Genomic DNA, 24,296 nt, shown 5'->3' on the forward strand with positions numbered 1-24,296 from the left:
TTAGTTAACAAAGAGCTTATTTACCCTGTAATCTCTTGTGAAGTAGGGTTTCAATTGAGTCACATGGAACACCATCTGGGACACCTGAGTGGCACGTGTGTCAGCCAAATTTTGGTCCTCAGAAATTTAACTGACCACCCTGTAGAGGCTGCTTCATTTATCCTCCAAAGTTCGTGGGTAAATTGGCTTGAGCATCAATGCATCCTGATCCTCTAGAAACCAACTCTGCATCATCTTCTGGTCATACCACTCCTTCCTTAGCTAACCAGAATAATTTTCTTCACTTTGTTCATCAGTTGAGCAATACCTTTCCAGCTTTCTCTGACCACAGTCAGTGGACTACAGCTGAAATGCTCAAACAGAACTTTAAGGGGCTGAACTCTTTCAATTTTGTGGGATTTTCCTGTAGTTGAACAAGAGGAAGAGATAGGAAACAGCCTTTACAACAAAGCCAGAACCCCGCATGCCTTCACTATGAAGGCTTTACATCACACACAACACTACCATGCATGCCATTAAGATGCATGACTTTACAATGAATATGACTTTACCGTGCATGCCATTACAATTGATTTTGTTGTAAAGGCATGAATGGTAAAGCATATGCATGGTAAAAGTTTCAAAGGTAAGTACAGGTAAGTACTACAAGCCTGATTACGATTTTGGCAGTGCTGCGCTGTGTCTGCCCTGCTGCCACACTGCCAAACCCATGGTCGGGCCATCTACCAGATTAGTATTTAAACAAAACAACAAGAGCAACCCTTATTTACATGCGAACAGGGGTATCAAGTAATCCTTGAGAAAAAACATTAACATGGAACTCATTTTACCCATCAATATATGGGCATCACAGGTATTTTTGTGCGGACTCAATCACATACAAAGGCAATGCAATATTTCACACATTTAAAAGGAGCAATAATCACTCAGCCAGTATGTAACATGGTTCAGCCGAACTGAGTTTATTCGAAAGCAATATAAATTCTAACACTCAATTCCGTTGTGTACAGTGAAATAAGAAATAGCAGACCCCAGGTGTGTAGTCAACCAAAACTAAAGGAAAGATAATAAAAGAAGTTAAACAAATGGGAATCAACTCAAAGAGTGATTGGCTGATGAACATGTGAGACACCACATTCAGGTACAAACAGTTATGGATACAATAATGTAATATTTTTGTCTGCATAAAGCAAGAAACGTTGTCAGTCTCTATACTCGTGTCAATGGCGTTTTGACTCTTTCAGAATTCTAGGGCGTCATCAGGACTAAGGATGGTAGGGATGTAGGGAAGAAGAGGACTGAGTACTAGAAATTGCTGGATTTATTAAATATAAAGAAAACCATAGTTTGGTAAAAAGGTAAAAAGCACATACTGGTTAAATTGAATAGCGTCTAGTCTCAGGTAATTTGAGGGATGGGAGAAATCAAATGATGGTAGCATCCCTAAATACAAGAGTAAATATGTTTGGATGCAGAGGGGAGCAAGGGATAGCAAAGTTCAGTAGAAAAATGCACTGATTTACACTCACCTCAGTTCACCAAAAAGTGGACCGGACAATGCTGGTACAACGGTCTCTGTGTAATTCGTGGATGATGAATTTTGATAATAGGCCACACTCCTAGGATAAGAAGGTTAGTGAAGGGCATTAGGTAGAAGTGGTGAGGGTGAAAAACAAATACTTAACTCATCTCTCGTCTAGTGAAGAGGATCCTGCATAGGCTTTGATAAGGCTGGGAAGGGTTCAGTAATACAAGAATCCCTGCAGGCAAGCAAGACAACGGGAGAATTAGATAGGCAGAAGAAACACAGCCCAGATGACATCAAATGGCTGTGCCTGGAACAAGCTAAGTTGCCATCAAGAGGAGGCAATATGAAGTATTCCTCCAAAGACTAGTGTGCAAATGAATAGACACTTTCAATACAATAACACATGGATTTAATAGCTGTGATGAATGGCACTCTTCCATTTCATTGATGACCTAAATAGATATATAGCCAAAGGTTACCAGGACATTATAGTTCGGAAATAGAATTATAAAAAACATAGAAACATAGAAATTCACTGAAAAAACAAAGGCTTCAGGCTTCAGGCTTCAGGTAGGCTCAAATTTCACTCATAAAAAACCAGAGAAATTCAGTAGTTATAGTTACCTGAGCTAACATAAACTTACGTCGCTGCAAAGCACTGATTATAACCTCACATATTGTTTTAGTACATTTCAAAATGTTTTTTAATTCTATTTCCTAACTATAACGCCCCTGAAAACTCTGTTTTTTCATTGAATTTCTAAGGTTTTATAAATGCTTTTTCATAACTAGAACATCCCTTGTATTATACATTTATATTATATACGACTCATTTTTGGATTTGGTATGTGTTTATCAGGAAGTACATTAATAACTAGTTTTATTTTTAACAATCTTGTGAGTCGGCACAACAGTGTTGTGTTTACTATGGAAAATCTGTGATTGGTAAATATATTTCACATACTGAAAAATACACTTAAAGACATTTTTTAATTAAAGTTTTAAACTAAATATTTAGTAGGATATTGTTTAAACTTTCTTTCTGTGATCAATTTAGGCAAACACCACCCTCACAAAAAACATTTATATATATGTCATCGTGGTAAAGTCGGCAGTCGCGAAGAGCGCGAGCACAAACTCTGGATTCAGAACGTAATGCAGTGGTTTGCATTGATGTTAATAATAAGAATTTATTTCTACCCAAATGAACCTTAATTAGCAGGATCAGGATAATGAAAGACTAAGAGAAACCATAACTTACTAACTTGTACCATGCAGTTAGAATGCAGCTCTTTGATGGCAGTTCATAGCTCACTGTGCTAGTTTACGATTGTAACTTATGAACTGCACAGTAACAATGGAAGCTCTGTGACAAAAGCAGCAACCCACTGAGCTATGCACTTAAGATTTTCTTTTTTTAAATGCATGGTACGCATTCTTTGCAGCAGGCATATTAAACCTCAGCGCTTTCTTAGATTAGTCAAAGTTGCCACTAGACAAAACTCCAATCTCTCTCCAGCAGGTACATTAATCAAAGGAGTTATCTTGACACTTTTATTGTTGCTTTGAAAACTGCTGATTATACAGGGAACTTTGCAGTGCTTTTAAAACTGCTGCCTGTGGACCCCTGGGAATGTGTCCACAGACCCCAGTTTGGGAACCACTGCACTAGGGGTTTCTTACAGTATTCTCTAAAGTCATGTTTTTTTAGAGAGTTTCTATAAACCATCTCTAAAACGTATTTTCTGTTTTCATGGTGACTGTGGAGATCTCGATGATGTTGGTAATCGCGATCCCCATAGACACGCCTTGAAAATGCAAAGCAAAAGCAGGAATTCAATAGCCACCACCACATTCAACAATTATAACTATCTTACTAATTAACTCTCAAACATGGGGCAGAGTACCGCTTATGTTAGCTTTTTCAGAAATGTTCAGCCTCAGGAACCGTTTCCAATCAATAAAATGGCAGCCACAACTTTCTGTTCAGGTTCCATCCAGCCAATCAGAGCATTCCTGTTGGTGCGTTGCATTCGCGATTAATTGCGACACCTCTGCGGAAATTTCTCGACCAATAATATCACTATAATTTTGGGCTTAAATTTCTCAAAAACTACTGAACAGATTTACATCAAATGCGTTCAGCGATTCGGGCTGTAGGTGTGGCTGAAGGTTCCTATGGCAATTAACATTGCAAACGCACCCTTATTTCGCACCCCAAATTCTCGGTCCCCACTGCATAGTTCACCACCAAACTTTCCATGACAACCAGAACCTACCTAGACACTTTTTGGGTAAAAGTTTATGAAGATTGGCCAAAGTTATAGCCAAGTCAAGAAATACTTTTCCTATGGAAACTTGGTCCTAACTATAACTAAGCCTGGGCAGAGTTCGCGTAGCGATGCTACCCTTAACTCTGCTAAGCGGCAAAAAACCTCTGCAACACTACACAGAATTCCGCGGGCGGATTTGCTTGCTACACCTGTACGCGACTCATCGCAAGATGTTTCTAACATTCGGCAACGCGGATTGGTGCTCTGGGGAAATATCACGCAGACTTCACCACGTGGTTGCCAATGGGCATGGCCATCTTGTTTTTCTACTCCTTTTTATGGTTCTCAGGCCTGTTTTGAATCCTCCCTATATCTTTTCAATCCTTTGTTCCTAAAACTTTTTTTCTGATCTCTTTTATTTATATCTATCCCTCTCTCTTCCTGAGTGAATATTTTGCATTTTTTTCTACTTTTACTGCGTTTTTGTACTGTTTTTCTCCCGCCCCCCAGAATCATGGCTTTTAGTAAGAAGACGACGCATAGTGCGACCAGAAGCTGCCTTCTTTGCAGAAGGCGTGGAGGTGCCACCTTCCATTAACCCTGGCAGCAGGCGGCAGGCCTGGGTCTGGTATAGGATCCAGGAGCATCACCGGCGGTGGGCGAGGGTACGCCGGGCAATGTTCCACTGCTCTGAGGTCCGGCACACCCATAACCAACTCACCCACCAGTGGTCGGACATCCTGGACCGAGAGCAGGACCTGCTGGACCTGCTAGGTGTTGAGGTCGTGGTGCCTGGTGAGTAGCTAATTATTTATGGCTATTGTGTGTTCTGTGTTATTGTGAATATTATTTTTTCCCAAATAGCAAGAATGCGTCTGCTGCTTACATGAAGGTAAGTTATGTTTAAAAATCTTATAATATATGATTGTTATTCTTCTAGACAGGTGCTCAGCGCTACTAATCTTACTTCTTTGGAACTTTGCTCTCCCTTGAGCTGATTATGTAGCGAGGTTAGAGAACGTAAGTTAGGTAATGCAGACTAGAGAGACTCCTTTCCTTCGTCCTGTCACTAAGATAGTTGTAGTTAGTTAGTTAGTTACTTAGTATTAGTTGGTAATTTAGCGGCCCGCATGACGCGTCCTCCTCTCACACGTGCTGACTCCTTAGTCCTTTGTAGAACCTTTTGTAGTTTGTATAGTGAGTGAATATAGCAACCAACCAACCAATTTGGTGTATGCAAAATATGCATGTGTCCATCTAAGCATTTAAGAATACAAAATGCAAACATAGTAAATTGGCCCTTCAAAGGGGGTTGAGATGATTGCGAATGAGATTGGAACTTAGAAGCAAATATAGTTTTTTTGCAATTCATTCCAAAGTATTTGGAATAGGTGGGCTAGGTAGGTTTAGATCCAGGATTCAGGAATTGGAATGGAACTGTGGAATAATAAATATAGTATGGTCCGCAACCACGATACTAGTCTACTACTAGTCAATCTGATTAGATAGGTCAATGTTATTGCAATTGCCATTTCCTGTCCAAAAATCTTTTTGGAGCGATTTCTTAATATTTTTTTAACACCAATCAATATTTGTTCTTTAATTATGTGTTACATGATCAGAATCCAGGGGCGGCAAGAAGAAGACGGGGTCTGCCGAGGCGGGAGCTGGAGGTGCCTCCCAGCAGGACGCTCCTCTGCAGATGGCTCTGTTGGCCCCTGTAAGTCCTCCTGTTGTTAATATTAATATATATTTCCCTAACTTTTTCCACACCTTATGTATTATTTCCATTTCCTAATTGTATTTTTTACCAAATCCTCTTTGATCTATCTGTTTTTACATTCTTGTTATCCCTGCAGAACGACTTAGTTATTTATATTTCTAGTGTCTGGTTTAAAAAAATAAATAAATCAACCTGCCTCTGACTCTGTATTAGTCTGTCAGTAGCTTGCTTTCTTCTGATTTTTCAGTCACTTTTCCCTCTCCCATTAGATATTTTGTGGACTGCCTAGCGTGGTACTGTAAGCATCAGAGAACACATTGGTCCTTACTACGACTAGTAATACTACTCTGCTATGCAGATTGCATAGCACAGTAAGGTATTCAAAGCATGTTTGTTGAGATGAAAAGGCTTGCTTTTACTTTCTCATGCTCAATCAGTAAATAATATGATGGTCACGTTGGACACCCCAAAGTGTTGTATCTTACTTTTTCTCATCGAGGCCTAGTACTAATTTTATTAGCAGCAGTTGATGGTGAACAACTGATTACCATGCACCATGGCTAGAAGGAAGTATGAGGAGGGGGAGGAGGATGGCACCATTATATTTTCCAACCAAGAGAGACCGCATGTCCAATTGTCCACCCAGTTGGCCATTCTTTTTCTTTTCAACAACTCAGACTTACCAATATCTCTAGCCACTGAGTCCACTGAGTCCAGTCCTTTGGGTTGTCCTCTTCTTGAGAGGCATTTCAAAAATTGCCTCCAACAAAATGTCCAATGCGATATTTTATTATTTTTGATAGGACATACTGTCTACTCTACTACTCTAGTAGTACTCAAATTGTAGTGATGTGTGTGGTGTATGTATTGTATTTTCAATCTTGCTAGTGAAAAAAATAAATAGGGGAAGGCGTATATGGCATCTAAAATATGTGCAAAAAAATTCTAGGCATACAGACCACCAGTGCAGGGGCCATCAGCAAAGGCGACGCCGGTCAGGAGGGAGCTGATTCTGCAGTTGCCGGGGGTGAGCCAGAAGCAGTGGCAGGCGGTAGTAAGTCATATTCCTTACTTATTGACAATACACTCGCTGCAAGTGTGTACACTCTGTACTGTTGAGACTAAGGGCCCGATTCCTATGTCGAATTACCCCCGTCCCGAACAACCAAGTACGATGCATAGATCTCGTCCCTGTCAACCGAATCGTTTCCGAAACCTGATCCTGTCCGTCCGACTAATTCACAGATTAATCGTACTGCACAATAGAGCCGGATTCCGAACGAGCAAGTACGATGCATGATTAGGACAGCCGTATCGACTGGGTCTCAGTGAGATGAAACAGCTGTGGGAATCAGACTTCGGGGGGCCGTAGTAGGCCCCCCTTCACCTGGGGCCCTCATGTGGGGGTGTCCATGGGTCTCTCTGATCCAAGCATGCACAGTGTCAAAGGGTGTATGCTTTTCCCCACCCACCCCTTTTTGCTACAGAAGCCCGTGTACGTGTTCGGTATACAGGCTCCCATAGAATTCAATGGGAGTCCGAGCGAACCAAGTCCGTCACCAAATGGGTGCATCGTACTCGTTCAGTCTCATAGCGCGATTCGCTAGTAAAGCCCTCTGGTTCGGAATCGTACAGAGGGCCTTGCTAGCGAGATCGGAATCAGGCCCTAAGTTGGTGTGAACAGTTGAAATAGACACCCTTTACTTAGCATTAGCATTAGAGCGAGTTGAGTAAGTAATGGTGTCTTCTATCTTCAACTCAGCAGAGAAGGTTTTATGAAGAAGACTAAGAGTCAGACGACCTTGATGGGTTGATGGAAAAGGGAAAAAAGGATGGGTGATATGTAATATATGACTGGTAGAGAAGAATGCGTGGTTGAAGGAAGGGGGCCCGGTTGCATATAGGTGGCTGATAGGATGCATGGGTGGTTGAAGTATGTGTGAAAGGTGAAAGAAAGGATGCCTGCCAGTGCTGTATGGTGAAAGGATACCTCCAGGGGTTTGATGGGTCAAACTTAAAGGCAAGCAAGGACGCATGGATGGTGGTTAAAAAGACAAATCTTTGTTGTTGATGAAAGGTTTGTGGAGCTTGAGAATGATAACCATGTTTGAATGGATGGCTGCCTGGATGGTATTCAAACATAGCATAGGTGGAGACTGGATGAAGAGAATGTAAAAGGAAATTAAACTGCACCAGAGTAGCAAAGCCCAGGGTGAAGAATAAAAAATAGAATGCTAGAAGAGCAATGTAATGACAAATGGAAAATCTCTGGGAGGAAGAATAAACAAGGACTGTTTTTTTACAAGGTTTTTGAATCAAGGCTGTATTTCAGAATACTCCCTTGACTCACAGTAGTTTGAAGAACAACATATTTGTTGTGTATGTACCCACCCATCATCAGTCGCCTCCTTCTGACTCCGAGGCCCACTCCCCCTCCCTACCGTTGTCATTTCGACCGTTTCAGCCATGGGTGGCCTATCGGCTTCAAGGTTACAATCAAACAATAGTAGTACCTCACGTTGTGCCATATCTCATCATTCATATTAGCGATCATATCATCTGCCTTGTTGTAGTAGTCAGGGTGAAAGTGAAATTGAGCATTTCCCATTGATTTAAGAGAGTATGGCCATAATAGAAAAATAGATGATTGTGTAGTACAGCTGCCCCACCTGCAGACAGTAGTAAAGTAACGTGAGTCTGCGACATGAGTATGTTTGTCTAGGGCGCAAGCTGACTGAGCTGGCATGCCTACAAGGTTAATTTAGCTAAACAAGAGAGAGAGAAGAAGAAGAATATTTGTCTACTCCATAGTGCCTAATGGTTGAAACTCTTATCACATCCAAATCTTAGGGGCTGAGGAAGTGAGGTTATCACAAATGGTATGTACTGCTAGTGCTACTGTGCCACTATAATTTTATGTGTATAATTTTGTGTTACTGTTTTGCTAAGAGTATTGGTTACAGTTGTCTTTTTTCTTTCTTGATATAGCAACCCAATAGGCAGGAGTTAGCAGCCAGGGCTCAGCACCGGAGGCTGGACACCATCAGGGACGAATATCGGCGGCTGGTGGTTCTGGCAGAGTAGGAGGAGGAGGCAGCAGCTGCAGCCGCCAATGCCCCAGATTCCAGCCAGGCTCCCCTAGTGCCTCCGGTGGTACAGTGCCATAGTCTGGCAGTTGCCTACTGCAGTTCAAACACTGCTGCCCACCCCTGTTGTTCCTGCAAAACATTTCAGCACTGCATGCTCATTCGGATGGCGTGCCTAGAGGCCAAGATTGAGGAGCGGTACCACGCTCTAGAGCGCAAGATCCGGCAAGCCTGCCGCTAGACCACAGTCTTGACCCTTGCCCCTTTTAACTCTTTTTTTTGGTGGGTGGGACATGTTGGGGAGAGGGTCGAATGTGGGAGTTGGGGAAAACTTGGGTGTTCTTTTTTTAAGGACATTTATGGACAATTGGACTTTTTTACTGGACATTGGTTGGGGCTAGGGAGAGGGGTGGTCAGGTTTTGTGGGTTTCTTTCTTCCATTCTAATTTATATGTTAGGGCAAAAATATTTATAGTTTTTTACATATGATGTAAATCTTTTTTGGGGGGGTTACTCTTTTACTTCGCACTGTATCCTTTGCTGCAGGGCCACTGCCAGTTTTTTAAATAGTGTAACACACCAACAGATAGATGTGGTGCCCTCACATGTCCTACTACTGTCAGTCTCTCCTCCTAGTCTATGCAGTCTGCAACTAAAACCCCTATGGAGTCAGAAGGGTGTGTGAATTAATTAATTTCCTTAGTATATACATAATGCCTCCCCATACTTCTTCTCTTATCTACGATTGATGTTTAGGTGAAGCGATGGCTGCATGGTGATGGTCTGGTTTCCCAAGGTGCCATGGTGAAGGTAGTATTAGTAGACCCCCTACAGTAGCATTTGCAAAAAAAGAAAATGAGACAGTCAGTCACCTGACGGAGACTAGGGAACGGGTTATAGAAGTCCAGAACACAAGAAGAAGACTGGCAAAGAAGAAACCATGATGATAAGCAATGTTAAAGGAAAATTAAACAGAATGGTGGGCTAGCCTAGTACAAGTTACAATACAAACTGAAGTTGACTCGAGCTATGAAGTGGACAAGCGTAACCTTTAGTGCTGCAACTAGGATGATGAATCGATGCTGGCAATTAATTATGATGGATTATGTTCCTCTGGAAAAAAATTAAATATCGAATACTGTGCATGGGTCAGCAATCTAATCTATATACTGCCAGTATGGGCTATAGTATATGTACTTAGAGCAGAAGAAGATCGTCGCCCTGCCTTGAGTTAGTGTTGCTTTCACTACATCCACCCCAGCAAGTGTGTGATCATGTAGATTTAATTTAGTTACACGTCAATATAAATCACACAGCCCGGGGGAAGAGGGTTAGGGTTTGATGAATGGTTGGAAAGGGGGTTTTGGGAAAGGTTTGATTAAGACAAACATTACAAATGGACAACAGACATTCATCTTGGCAGCCGGCCATCACAAATCTGTTAAGGGAGAAAAAGAAAATGCATGCATGATGATGATGATAAGTAGTACTAGACTAGTACAGGGCAGTATATTAGTTATGCAATTGCCTGTCTGCCCCCGGAGAGACTCAAGTTACAAACATGTTATGTTCTGTTGTACCGGGCTTCCTTGGAAAGATAACGAATCAAATAAAAAAAATATCTGTAGTAGTCAAATGTAAGCAACCATAAACAACACACACAGTCGTAATGATTAAAGAGAAAAAATGAATCAAATTAATTGATTTTATATTTTTCCAAATTGGGAGTTGCATCTTCGCATTCCTCTTGGTCCGATATGGACTGTCGGTCCGTCAATCTTGGGTGACTGGTGGAAGCGATTTGGTAAGGTAAGTGTGAGTTGTTTTTCCCAGTATGGCACAGGGTGAAGGCCGGGCCTGTAGATGGAAAAACAAAAAGGATTTTGATAAATCAGGAACAAAAGTCAAACTGCATAATTAAGGAGGAGTGCAACAAGAAGACTTTCAGAGGCGGCATGGCTAAATCATGTCTGTGTCTGGCAGTTACCTCCAACAATAGGAGCAGGCCCCCCACCCAACCTCCAATTAGCTTTGAATTTGAGCCAGACAGCACTGAGCACCACACACAGCAACATAGCATTTTCAAAATTAGGTAAAAAATGCACCACTGTCAGTCACACCAGACTCGCTACCACCACTACACAGACATGTAGGTCTGGTGGTGTTGTTTACCTTTAGGCCACAAACAAAGGAAATGATGGACGGGGTGTTGAACATTGCAAGCACTCACCCCCAGTCAACTGATGTGGGTTTAATCCATCACCGTTCTTTAGCCCACTCCGCCACCCCAGTTCAGACATGGCCATATGCAAATCAGTCTGACCCTGTGCCTCATGGGAACAGTCCAGCCCGAACTGCCAAGCCATGTCTTCCCTGGACTGGAAACAAGCTTCCTAGGACCGGTTTATGGCATTTCAGCCGTCTTCAGCCAGGCTTGCTTGAATCCAGTGGCAAAGTGAGCAAGGGACTCACGTCTGAGCATACCCTGCCAACTTATGGCGAACAAAGCAAAAACCAAAGGAAATGATGGACGGAGTGTTGAACATTGCAAGCACTCACCCCCAGTCAACTGATCTGGGTTTAATCCATCACCGTCCTTTAGCCCACTCCGCCACCCCAGTTCAGACATGGCCATATGCAAATCAGTCTGACCCTGTGACTCATGGGAACAGTCCAGCCCGAACTGCCAAGCCATGTCTTCCCTGGACCGGAAACAAGCTTCCTAGGACCGGTTTCTGGCATTTCAGCCGTCTTCAGCCAGGCTTGCTTGAATCCAGTGGCAAAGTGAGCAAGGGACTCACGTCTGAGCATACCCTGCCAACTTATGGCGAACAAAGCAAAAACCAAAGGAAATGCTGGACGGAGTGTTGAACATTGCAAGCACTCACCCCCAGTCAACTGATCTGGGTTTAATCCATCACCGTTCTTTAGCCCACTCCGCCACCCCAGTTCAGACATGGCCATATGCAAATCAGTCTGACCCTGTGCCTCATGGGAACAGTCCAGCCCGAACTGCCAAGCCATGTCTTCCCTGGACCGGAAGAGTTAAGTTATTCCATCAATCATCTCCGATCCTCCTGACTCTGACTGCAAGTATAGAATGGTCATGTGTCCAACTCTGTACCAAAAGTGTCCAGACTCGTCCCAACTCAAAATGCAATCGATTGGCCTGCAGTATTACAATTTTGTTATTGAACAACAAGATGGGAAAGATTGACTTGAGTCACTTTTTTATGTGTAGAATAGTAGACATCATGCACAACAAACAACAATCACTCAACGTGCAATGCATGCCATCATTTACCTGTTCTTCCGGGGCAGTCACTCTAGACTTGGAAAAAATAGATATATAGTCAGGTCCCAGGTTTAGAGGCAGTCACACATTTCACATTTGTATTCTCCATCCAATGTCTGTATTGAGGGAAATGGCTTTAGGGAGAGTCAGGAGTGAACTTACTTCTTCACTGACTGTCCACAGTTGCAACTCCAATCGACAATAAAAGAGTAAGACGGTGGGGATGGATTTTTGGTGAACCAGAAAGACAATGACACACTAATAATAAAGTAAATAATGTTCCTCGGCTATTTCTTTTTTTTTTTTGGGACACCTCAAAGAAAGAAAGAAAGTAACTGGATAATGAAAGAGCCTAAGAGTTGTCAGGGAAGTAGATCTCACCCTCAAACTCTGATGGTTCGTCCAGCAGTAGGTCACCTAACACACTACTTCCATGACCTGAGTCACCTTCATCATCTTCCTGCTGTGCTATTTCAGGTATGGTGTAATTCGGTGGTATAAAGTGCTGATTCATTCTTATCATGGTTAACCTTTCCATGTTTTGGGGTGAGAAACTGGTCATTCTCACTGTCAGAACGGCACCAGCAGCACTGAAAACATGCTCAGCTGAGACACTTGCTACGGGGCAAGCCAGAAAGGTTATTGCCAGCCTGCTGAGCACTGGCCATTGGACCGTTTTCCCATACCAATACAGCAATGGGTTTTCATCAAAGTAGACCTCTGTTGGGTCAATCAGATAGGCCAGGACCATCTGCTCAATGTTCATGCGTGCTCTGCTCTGCACGGCCTTCTTTTGCCTTTGCCGCAGCACTGGAATTAAGCCCTGCTTGTAGAAACCATTCCTGTGCCAATTTAGGGGCTGATGCTCCTGCTCTTGTTGATGTTGTTCTTGGTGTTGTTGGTGGTTTTGGCTGCTGTGAGCCAACCACACTTCCCTCAGGCTCTGAAGTTGAACTTGAAGGCTGCCCTGCAGTTCGTGTTGTGCCCTGGAAGGGCCTCTAATTTCTGAACGTCTTTTTCTAGCTGACTGGCTTTCACATCTATCCAAGTTTTGTAGCTGGCAGCATCTCCGTCTGAAAAAGGAATGAAAGTGTGCAGTAATGGTTTGTACCATGGATCAAGAATTGTGGGACAAATGTAATGGTTGGAAGACACAATACCTTTTTGCACCCTTGTATTTTCAGATAAGTGAAGGGTTAAGCACTCCACAGACTCATATGCTATTTTTTTCCTCTACACCTGCATACATAGCAGACACTTCCTTCAGCTGTTCCTGTAACATGTGCAACAACGTGAGCACCTCTGTCAGGCATACAACTAGGCCACATTTGTCCATCTCAATGATCATGCCTTTCACAGTAGCATCCCCTCTTTGCATAACATATGCATTGATTGGTCTGTACTGCTCAAACAGATGTACAAGTATGTAATAAGGTGAGTTCCAACATGTTGGCACCTTCTGGATGAGTGCTTTAACTGTCATTCTATTATCACATTGAACGATCCTCAGCTGCTTCCGGGCTGAAATGTGTGCATATTCTTTGGCAGGTGGTCAGTAAGTTGCTGACTAGGTCTTCTTTTTCAGAAAGTCTCGAACAATGATGTTAATGCAGTGCGCCAAACACAGGACCCTGAAATAGCCACCATCAGCCATGGCTCTAACTATATTACTGCCAATTGTCCATGGCAACAAAACCAATGCTAAGCCCTCTTGGTTGCAGCCATTCAAAGATATTGTTGTCAAAGTCTTCAAAATGTTTGCAGCAGTATGAGATTTCTACATGGGTACCATGGCTATAGTTGCATGTTTCCAAGCAGCATTACAATTCTCAGCAGTGCAGATATCTTTTCTCTAACACCCACAAAAGAGATCCAGTGTGCAGTGATGCACATGTAATCAGTGGCTTGACATCTGGTCCACATGTCTGTTGTCAGGTGGATAGTGTGAACAGCACTCTGCTGCAAAGCTTGCTCAAGCAATTCCAGCACGTCATGATGTAGTACTGGAACAGCAACTCTGGCAAAATAGGACCGGCTGGGAGCCTTCCATTTCGGGCAGATGGCTGCCACAAATTCATGAAAAACCACCCCTTCTACAAAAGAAAAAAGGAGGAGGTCCAGCGCTAACCTTTTAGCCAGCTTCGCATTGTACAAACATGCCGTTGGGTAGTTGCATTGGTACTTCTCCCTCTGATCTAAACATGCTGAGAATGGTAGCCTAGATTTTTTTCTTTTCTAGTGCCACTGATGCAGGGGACTTCTTGAAACCAGATGTTAGGCTCAATGTGCATTTCTTCGTTGCGGTTATCTCTTGACTTGAACCCCTTGGTGTCTCAGCCTGACTCTTGTGCCATTGCGATGTTGCTGATGATGATGTGGGCGGTACCACTGCACTGCTGGGGACAGGGCTGCTTTATGTACCAAAAATGTTTTCTCCCTTTTGTTCATCTTCTTCATCCCCTCCACCAACACTACTTGCAGTTTTTGGCAGCTAAGGTGCGCCTCCCACTGGATCAAGTGGTGTTTTCTCGGATTGGTTGTTTGGCCTCCGGTATCATAGTTTGTACCAAGCTTGCCCCGACTAACACCTACTCCACAAATGGAGCATATAGCAATGTTTACCTCCTTCCTGCTAACTGAAAAGAAGTCACAAACTGAGGAGGTCAATTTTCAGACACTGCTGGTGCCACTTGCAATTATGGATAAGTGGTAAGTGGGCGTGCCATTGGACTCTCTGCATTACCTACTTCTACTGAGGTGGTTGTGGTGGATGTAGGTCACTGCCAGGACTTTGTAGATATGGCATCTGGAGGTGGCGTTGGTGGTATCTGTGTTGGTGGTATCTGTGCCACATCCCTCACAGCAATTTGGGATGGGGTAATGTCGGTCTCCACTGGGGCGGGGCTAATGTCCATGATGACTGGCTTGTCATCATCCTCCTCTTCTACATCTATCTCCATAACTCTAAGGATTTCTGGAACCTTCCTTTTCCCTAGTCTGGTCTCATTGTGTATCTCACTCTCAGACTGTGGTGGGATCCAATTGGCGTCTAGTTCATCAGAAGGAGGGCTTGCAGAAGAAGCTGATGGACTTACCCTCCTTTTCCTTGCTGGGGATCTGGAAGACAATGGATCTTCTGAAAGAGTGGCTTGCTCTTCTTCTTCCTCAGCAGGAAGCTCGGTCTCCTGAACTGCCCCTATTCTGGAGGAACAACTACTATTGGGGGTGGTGGTTGCGGCTGCTGTTGCCCACTTATCTGAGTTTCCTGCATTGATTGGGTACTACTTTGCGATAGCAATAAGTTAATTTCAACATCACTGCTCGTCGGCATTGTCGTGATTAGACTGGCTGTCTCTGCGATAGACATGGGCTTGGGCCTAGGTTGGTGGGGTGGGTCTACTAATGCGAGGGTGCTGCTTCCAGTATGCTCCCCAGACACCACTGTGGAAGGTGCAATATTTGGTTTCCCAAAAAAGATCTTGGGTGTTGGTAAGTGGCAGTGTCTTCTTCCTCTCACTGGCAACTTTCTTGGTACTGGACCTAGGACCTTTCTTTGGGGCAATCTTGATAATGTTAGTTAGCACGCAAAGGCGTCGTGTGCAGGGCACAGACCTTCTGCCTGGCAGCACAATGGGTGATGCTACCTCCTCCTCTTTTGTGTATCTAAAAGCAAAGAAGCAAGAAGAACATCAGTGAAACGTGGCATTGTAGTGGTTCAATTACAAGTACAAACACATATAATATAATTTAGTGTGTGTGGACACACTTGTTAGTGTTATTATTATCTCAGTTACTAAAACAATTAACAATACAGTGTAAACATTTGTGAGACTCTGACAACACCAAGAGCTTTCATAGTGTACTGTGTTACTGTGTAACTACAGTAGTACACTCACGAAGGATAGGGAAGAAGAACAACAACAACAGAAATACAAATATAACGGTCTGGCATTGTGGCATTGTGCATCGCGTCGAATGCAGCAGTCAGGGAGCTGCAGCTGACAACAGACAGTGGAAACAATAAGCCAAGGGGAACAAAGGGAAGACAGACATGCTGGCCTATATGGCAAAAGCACACTAACTGCCTCCACAAAATGGCCGCCAGCCACAGGTTACACAACAACAACAAGCAGGAGGCCTGGAAAACAATGAACTCAAGCAGGCCTATATGGAGTATAGACACTGTCTTTACAAAATGGCCCTTGGCCACATGGGGATGCTCAGCAAAGGCAAATGATGGTCTACTATTACAAGCACACTCACACATTGGCCAGACAAAGGAGGCATGCTAAACAACACATATTTAATGCAACAATGCCAAACACAAAAATCCACAGGGCTAAAAAGGTTTGCAAATTACAACCACACACATCCAACAAAAGCATTTCAATTTAAAAACACAAATGAAAACAAACTTGGTGAAATAAATACCACAGAAAAAAAATTGTATTTGTAATACAATGCCATCCATGCCCTAAATGATGTTTAAATTCAACAGACACCCCAGAAACAGTTGTTTAATGCAGCTATGAGTAGCTCTGGAACTATTGGTTGGAAAACCCATTGGCAGACTAAGCCACATAGTGAATCAATTCAATTCAATATTGCAAATTTATTAAAAACATGGAGAAAATGTAGTGAACCGTGCTACATTTTTTGCTGAATAAAAGAAGACAAAATTGACTGCAGAACAACAACCAGCAAGAAGACATGGCCACCACAAAGAAGGCATGCAGGCCTATGGCAGAAGCACACTGGCTGCATTCACAAAATGGCCATCAGCCACATGGCCAGGCCACAACAACAAGCAATAAACCTACAAAGGGAAGACAGACAATGCAGGCCTATGGCAAAAGCACACTGGCTGCCTACACAAAATGGCCGGCAGCCACAAGGCCAAGCTATCACAACAAGAAGCAATAAGCCAAGAGGAAAAAAGGAAAAACATGCAAGCCTTACTGCCACCACAAAATGGTCGCCAGCCACATGGTCACAATAAACCAACAACAAGCAGGAGGCCTGGAAAACAATGTACTCAAGCAGGTCTACATGGTTGGACACAAACGTTAGAAAATGGCCCCTGGCCACAAGTTTTAGGCTCAGCCAAGGCAAATGATGGCCCACTATTACAAATACACTGGGCTAGGCCCACTCTCTTGGTTTGAACTCCTGCCGATTACAGTGGACCACTATAGCTCGTAAAAGGACGTCAGCTGTGTCACTCCGAGGATTGGAGCGAGTAAGTTTGTTTTCCCCTTTTGTGGTCCCTTTATTTGCAGAAAATATAACTAGTAATATTGGCAAAGGAAAGGTCGGGGGTACAAAGCCATCAACTGAGCAGCCCAGCACCCCTAAGCGTACCATCATAGACACCTGGCCCATGCTGTTGGAGCCCTATCTAAAGAAATCGAAGTAGTGGAGCGGTGCATGTCCCTTACTGCAACTGGCCAAACTGGGGGAACTGGGGGTACTGAATGCATAAGATCCACTAAAGGGAAGCCGGGTCTAGGCAATGATCAAGATGACCAGAGTCCAGGATGCACAAGCAAAATTATTTGTCAAACACCAACACCAATTGTATTAGAGCAGGGATTAACCTCTACCCCCCCACCGATCCAGTAATCCCACAGGATGTCAAAGCCCCGAACGTGGCCTGCCAACCAGCAGCAAAACGGAAAAGAAAGACACTTGTTGATTTAAGATCCCCGGATGAACTTCCTTTAATGGGGGGACATGGAACTAAGTCTATGGACAACCAAATATGGGCACCATTTTGGGACAAATTAACATCTGTCATTAGTACTTTATTAAACCCACTCAAAGAAAGACTTGGTAGGGTGGAGGAGGAAATGAAAAAGGTTACTAGTATGAGTAAAACGGTTTGAATAATGCCATAGGTGGCAAGCACCCACATACCGAGGGTTTAACACGTCCCAGACAAAATATGATGTTGAGTAAAAATGTACAAGACCCTAATAGTAAATTTACTAGGACAGATATCATGGGACAACACCAAGGAGGCTCTAACATGGATCCCCCAATATCGATACTAATGTGCCCTTACAAGATCTAGTTACCATCAATTTACCACCTGTCCACATGTGGCAGTGTTAGTCAATGTGCCCCGCTAAAATCATGGGCTAGGGAAACTACAGAATGTCTGAAGAATAAGGTGGTTCATTGGCTCAGCTTTAGACATTTATTTTCTCCTAGTAGAGCATAAGAAATCTTGTTTACAAGGAGAGTGGGGTGGATTGGGCCTCTGGAAAAAAATCTTGGTGGTGATTGTGTCGTAATTAATTTTAAAAGCCCAAGAACTACCAGTGTTATCCATAAAATGATGGGGGCATTATCAATGGAAACACAAGACGTGGGCATACTCCCATTGGGGTTCTTTTACCGTCACCTGAAGGGCTTAGATCAACACCCTAGTGGTGCACTGAATTCCCAAAGACAGAGGTCTACCCAAAATTTGTACCTGTTACAGGGGCCTGAATTTGCAATGCCCAACAAATACGAGGCGCTGAGTAGATTAGATGATAACAGAGACTTAGCCCTGATCAAAGATATGCTGGGGACCCTAGAAAACATCAGAGATGATTTTTTACAAGAGATCCTATAGTGAATCAGATAACACAGCAATCCCCAAGAGACCGTACACATTTCACGCAGGCACCCACAATCCACAGGATGGTAGAAGCCAAGGTCGTTAACGCTATTAGTGGTGATAACTGTAACACACCCATAAGTGTACCAAACACCTACCCTGCAGGACAACCCCAAATGGAAGGGTCTGAGTTTACAACCTCAATCATGAATGGATTATCAAATAAGGCTGCAAATACTGATTGAGTCAGTACCATATCTAGTTACGACATCATATGTCTACAAGAAACCTGGTGTATAAACCCTATACATGTGGAAGGCTATTCCTCACATTTTGTATCAGCTATAGGTGCACATACTTATTTCCAATAAAATCTCTACTAATGTTAAAAAGGCCGCATCCGTGGGACCCCATGCACAAATGCTATGGCTAAGCAAAAAGGTGGGGAAAGATTTGGTAGTTATACATTTTTACAATAACATCTTTGATTCTACACGTAGTAATGTGGCAATAACTCTTAACCGTGGCCTTGAAACCTTTTTATCTTCAATTAGTACTGATTATGTTTTATTGTGGGCAGGAGATTTTAATATACAGGCATGCAGAGCATCTAACAACCAGCCATGTGGCCATATATATCAGGATGGAGAGGGAAATTATAATTTCTGCCATAACGACTATGGGGAAGCCCTAATTGAAATGATCCCCAAATATGATTTCCAACTACTTAGGGGGGGGCGGGGTGTGATTTGAATAGGGAATTAGCTGCAACTTTTACAGGGAGAAATCTGTATTCCATTATAGACCATGCACTAGTGTCTGCTTATGCTATCTGTATGTGTGACAATCTTAGTGTCGTTCCCTCCTTATTTAGCGATCATAACTTGCTTACATTAACATTTTTTGGGAGGGCCAAACGAGTGATGCATTTGATTTATTGAACTATATTGACCCCTTTAGGACAAACGCTGTCAGAATTAAGTGGACAGGTGTTGATCCACGCTCGATCATGAGAAGAATAGTAGTATCTAATCATAGGGAAAGAACTTACTGCCCCCAGGATGAAATCGCTCCAAGTACAGTGACCGAAAGTTTTCGCAGCATTGCAACTTCCATCAAATCACTTTTAACAAGGTACCTTGGAACATCAGGTAGCAACAAAAAGGGGTGATTTGATGGTACTTGCACTAAAGCATTGCAAGTATTAAAGCATGCATTGTCTATATTGTCGCAAGATTTATTAATCATCAAAACCCTACAGAGCGAGTACAAAATAGCAGTAGCTGCCCCGAAAAAGACACTCCAGGCCAAGGCATGGGAAAACTTGGCCATTTCTGTAAGAACCAGGAATAACAAACTCTTCTGGGATACAGTAAACGCTCCCTTCCTGAAGAGCGACAATATCCCAGAGTTCTGTTCTTTTGTTCCTTCAGATACCTGGGTGACACATTTTTCAGGAATGTTTAGCAACAATGGAAGGAAGATGGGAGGGTCTGATTGGCAGTTGGGTGAAGGGAGACATCTCTCTCGGAATATAACCAATGATGAAGTCCTTCGGGCCATTCAGGTGAGTGCTAGGGGACGGGCCCAAGGTCCAGATGGTGTCCCAGTTGATGTTTTTAAATCTGCCCCTGTATTATGGGGACCCATCTTAACTAGAGTGTTTAATTCATCTGTTACTGATATAATCCCACAGACATTGGGAGAATCTATCATCATACCCATATTTAAAAAAGGGAATGGAACAGACCCTAAAAACTATCGCCTTATTTCGCTCCTAGACACTGCCTTGAAAGTGATGAGCAGGGTATTGCTGTTAAGACTGGAGGGATGGGCACTGTAGTATTTGGTCCTAACCCCGGTGCAGTTTGGGTTTAGGAAATTACTTGGGATCATTGAGCAATGCATTAACTTAGAGCTACTTGTCGGCAAGTATACTAGGGCAAAGGCAGGTACTCTCTATCTATGCTTTGCCGATTTAAGTAGTGTATTTGACCTAGTCGATCACAATTTACTCTGGCCAAGTTTGATTTCTATTGGAGCACCAAGGGCGATTATTGGGTTTCTCTCCCGTCCGTATGAGAACCTAACTAGCCAAGTCCGTTTTGGCGCTCGGGGGGAATGCTCACCCAAATTCAAAGTAGGGCGGGGTATACTCCAAGGGTGTGTCTAAGCACCAATTTTATATTCCCTTTTTATTAATGGGGTAGATAACCATCTACAAACAATACAGGCTGATGCTCCAAGGGCGGCAGGTCGTCTGATACCCATTTTAATATATGAGGTCGACGCAGTATTATTAGCAAGAACCCCAGTAGGCCTACAGAGATTGATGGACGCTTTCTCAGATTTTATGACACAACGGAAACTGGTAATTAACAAATCGAAAACATTAACCATGGTTTGTGGGCTTAAACCGAAATCTTGCAAAATGTTTGTTATTGACCGTACCCCAATCCATACTGTAAACTCCTTTTGATATCTTGGTATTCTATTTTTGGGAAATGGCCCCTGGTCCCAACATATTTTAAATGCTTGAGCCAAAATGAGCAGGGCAACCCAAGGGATCTTTAAATTCTCCTCAAAATTAGGGAATCGGCCTACTAACGAGATGGTAGCCACTTATAAAGCAATAGGAGTAAGTCCAGCCCTTTATGGGGCAAGTCTCTGGGGTTATGTAAAGAGCACGGCCCTGCAAAAGGAAGAAAATTGCTTCCTGAAACGCTAAGTATATTTACCGCCCTCTGCATCAAACACTATTGTACATCATGAGGTGGGTCTCCGGTTTTTAGAAGATCTTTTATTGGTTAGACCACTGTTATTGTGGCCACATAGCAAATCTCGTGGCACTTGCGTACAACTCGGTAAATCTCATTGGCAATCGCAGGCACCCGGTAAATCGCTGCAGCGCGCAGTAGGTAATATATATCTATATCTATCTATCTATTGGGATTACTTTCGGATATATATTATCTACTGGCGGTCGCCAGTAGATAGTTATAGTTAGGACCGAGTTTCCATAGGAAATCTGAAAATTCTATTTTGAATAACTTTGGTGCCGGTTGACGAATCCTCGCGAAATTTTCAAAACTAATGAGGTGCTCCGCTCAGCTTCTACCCTGAAAGTCTCGGGGTGATTTGTCAAGCGGGGGCTGAGAAAAAAGGGGGGTCCCAAAACGTGTTTTCCCCATGCATTTTTTCATAGGACCTTTAGTCGAAGGTACAGCCCGAACGGCTGAACAGAATTACTTGAAATTTGGCAAAGAGGTAGTCCTCAGGTCATGGATGTGCCTTTTGCATATATGGAGTCAATCTGTTCAGTAGTTCCTGAGAAAATTGCAGTTAAAAGTACATAAATATCTATAGGCGCGCACCGTGCGCGCACGGTGCGCGCACCTTAACGTGCGCGAGCGTAATTCTGATTGGTGGTTACATGTCAGTCAACGTTTGAATCGGTCGAAATCAGGAAGTGTCGGCCGCCATTTTGTGTGTTTTGTGTGTGACAGTGAAAAAGAAAGGTGGAGAACGTGAAAAGGGGGCAGGGTAGAGGGTTCCTGACCCCCTAGTCTTTGTCAGGGGGTCCCTGAAGGACCCCGAAGGGTGAAAAAAACTTTTTTTTTTGTTTTTTTTTTTTAAATCGCAGGGTGCGCGCACCGTGCGCGCATGGTGAAAAACCTTAAAAAAAAATAATAAATATATAAAAAATATAATAAAACATACATAACTTAGCATTTAAAAAACCTTACAAATTCACTTAAAAAACCATAGGTTTCACACACGTTATAGTTAGGAATTAGCATTTAAAAAACCTTGCAAATTCACTTAAAAAACCATAGGTTTCACACATGTTATAGTTAGCTGGACATTTCACTCGTAAAAAAACATTGAAATTCCCCCGTTATAGTTAGTTCAGATAACTATAACTCGCGCGACCGCCACTCTATCACAAGGATGATATCATCAGTGATGTCATGGGTGATGCCACTGACCATGTCATGAGTGATGTAATATGTGACGTCATGAGCAGTGGATTGCGGGCGCGCGAGTTATAGTTATCTGAACTAACTATAACGGGGGAATTTCAATGGTTATTTGCGAGTGAAATGTCCAGCTAACTATAACATGTGTGAAACCTATGGTTTTTTAAGTGAATATATATATAGACAAGAAACAGGCTCGGACTCCAAATGATGCGGTGCAAACAAATTTCAATTTATTCAATATTAGTTAAAATGTACATGACGCATTTTGGCCACACCTAATTTCCTTGATCACACACACACACGCACACACACACACACACATATATATATATATATATAAAACAACGAAGATTTTCTCTGCACCTCCACAACGATGGCGAACCGAGACGCGAACCCAACGAATGAGGTTAGATGGAGTTTATTCTTTTTGTTAACCTCGAACCTGACGCGTTTCGGGCTACAAAAGCCCTTGCTCACAAGTCAGCTTGAAACACTTTCATCATTGCTTTTAAATGCTATACAGTGATTGGAGTGTCAACACCACATGGTGCATAGACATAAAAAATAGGTAAAACACTGCCAAACATTGGTAATGCTGTAAGTCTGTTTTCTAAACATGTGCTAAATCATTACTGCTTAAATGCTTGTAAATTGACAGTTGTTTTACATTGTACGACCATATATATATGTATATATATATGTATATATATATTCAACACAAGCAAATCTGACAAAACCACATTATCATAGTCTAAGTGATGAAAAAATATACATCTTCTTATTCATTTGTCTTTTGATGTTTTATTCTTATTTTCTTTGAAGTCAAATTTACAAGAGGTATCACAGTAATGCCAGTAATGCCAACACGTGTTTCGCGCACACTGCACTTCTTCAGGGCTATCATACAAACAGAAATTGATATACTTTAGAATCATAAACAAATTAAACCAACTTATTGTAGTTATACATATACAAAATACTAGTATATTCATATTCAAATTTACAGCTAAACAAGTATATATATACATTTCTTTAATCATATTCAACACAAGAAACAACATTCTTAACTTCATAAATAGAAGTTTTTATAAAAGTTTTTGTTTATTCAAAGAATATATTAAACAAAATATTCCAATAGTTCCCCGCGAAAGGAGAGGGGTTGCATATTTATAATGTATGATTTTTGGTTAAACTAACCTTTGCATTGTTCCATACCAATGGCATAACATTAAAATTAAAATTAGAATCACAGTTTTCACTATTAGCTGGAGCTTTTTACCTCTAATCTGTAGCTAGTTCCATTTCTTGAATTATATCTTAAAGGAAAGTCCTCCGTGAATTTGTTGAATCCCCTTTATAGACATAGGTTCCGAAAACAACATGTACTTGTTTAGACCTAATTACTTTGACTTTTTATAGGCATACACTATTGAAATTTAAAGTGTAGTCTCACCTTAGTATTAAATATTCAATATATTCCACAATGCTAGACCGTTCTTTGATGTTAGTGTTTAGTCATGATTGGTCCTCAAGCTAACGTTCCTTGATAAGATCTGAAATAGTCCAAACAACTCCGTGTTTATACATAGATTTTTAGCAGTAATGATCAAAAGTTAAATGTTTTTTAACCCCACATTTAAGGTGAACATGTAGGTACCTCAGTTTATCACATGACATAGAGATCATTAGTTTGTTTTGAAATCCGATACATGGATACATTTCTCTAGCAATAGTAGTTTCTCTTTTCTATATTAACGATTCTCCCGAAAATGTCAGAGTCCCTCTCTACATTCATGGGCAC

The sequence above is a fragment of the Triturus cristatus genome, chromosome 2_1 (genome assembly GCF_964204655.1).
Source record: "Triturus cristatus chromosome 2_1, aTriCri1.1, whole genome shotgun sequence".
Lineage (NCBI taxonomy): Eukaryota > Metazoa > Chordata > Amphibia > Caudata > Salamandridae > Triturus > Triturus cristatus.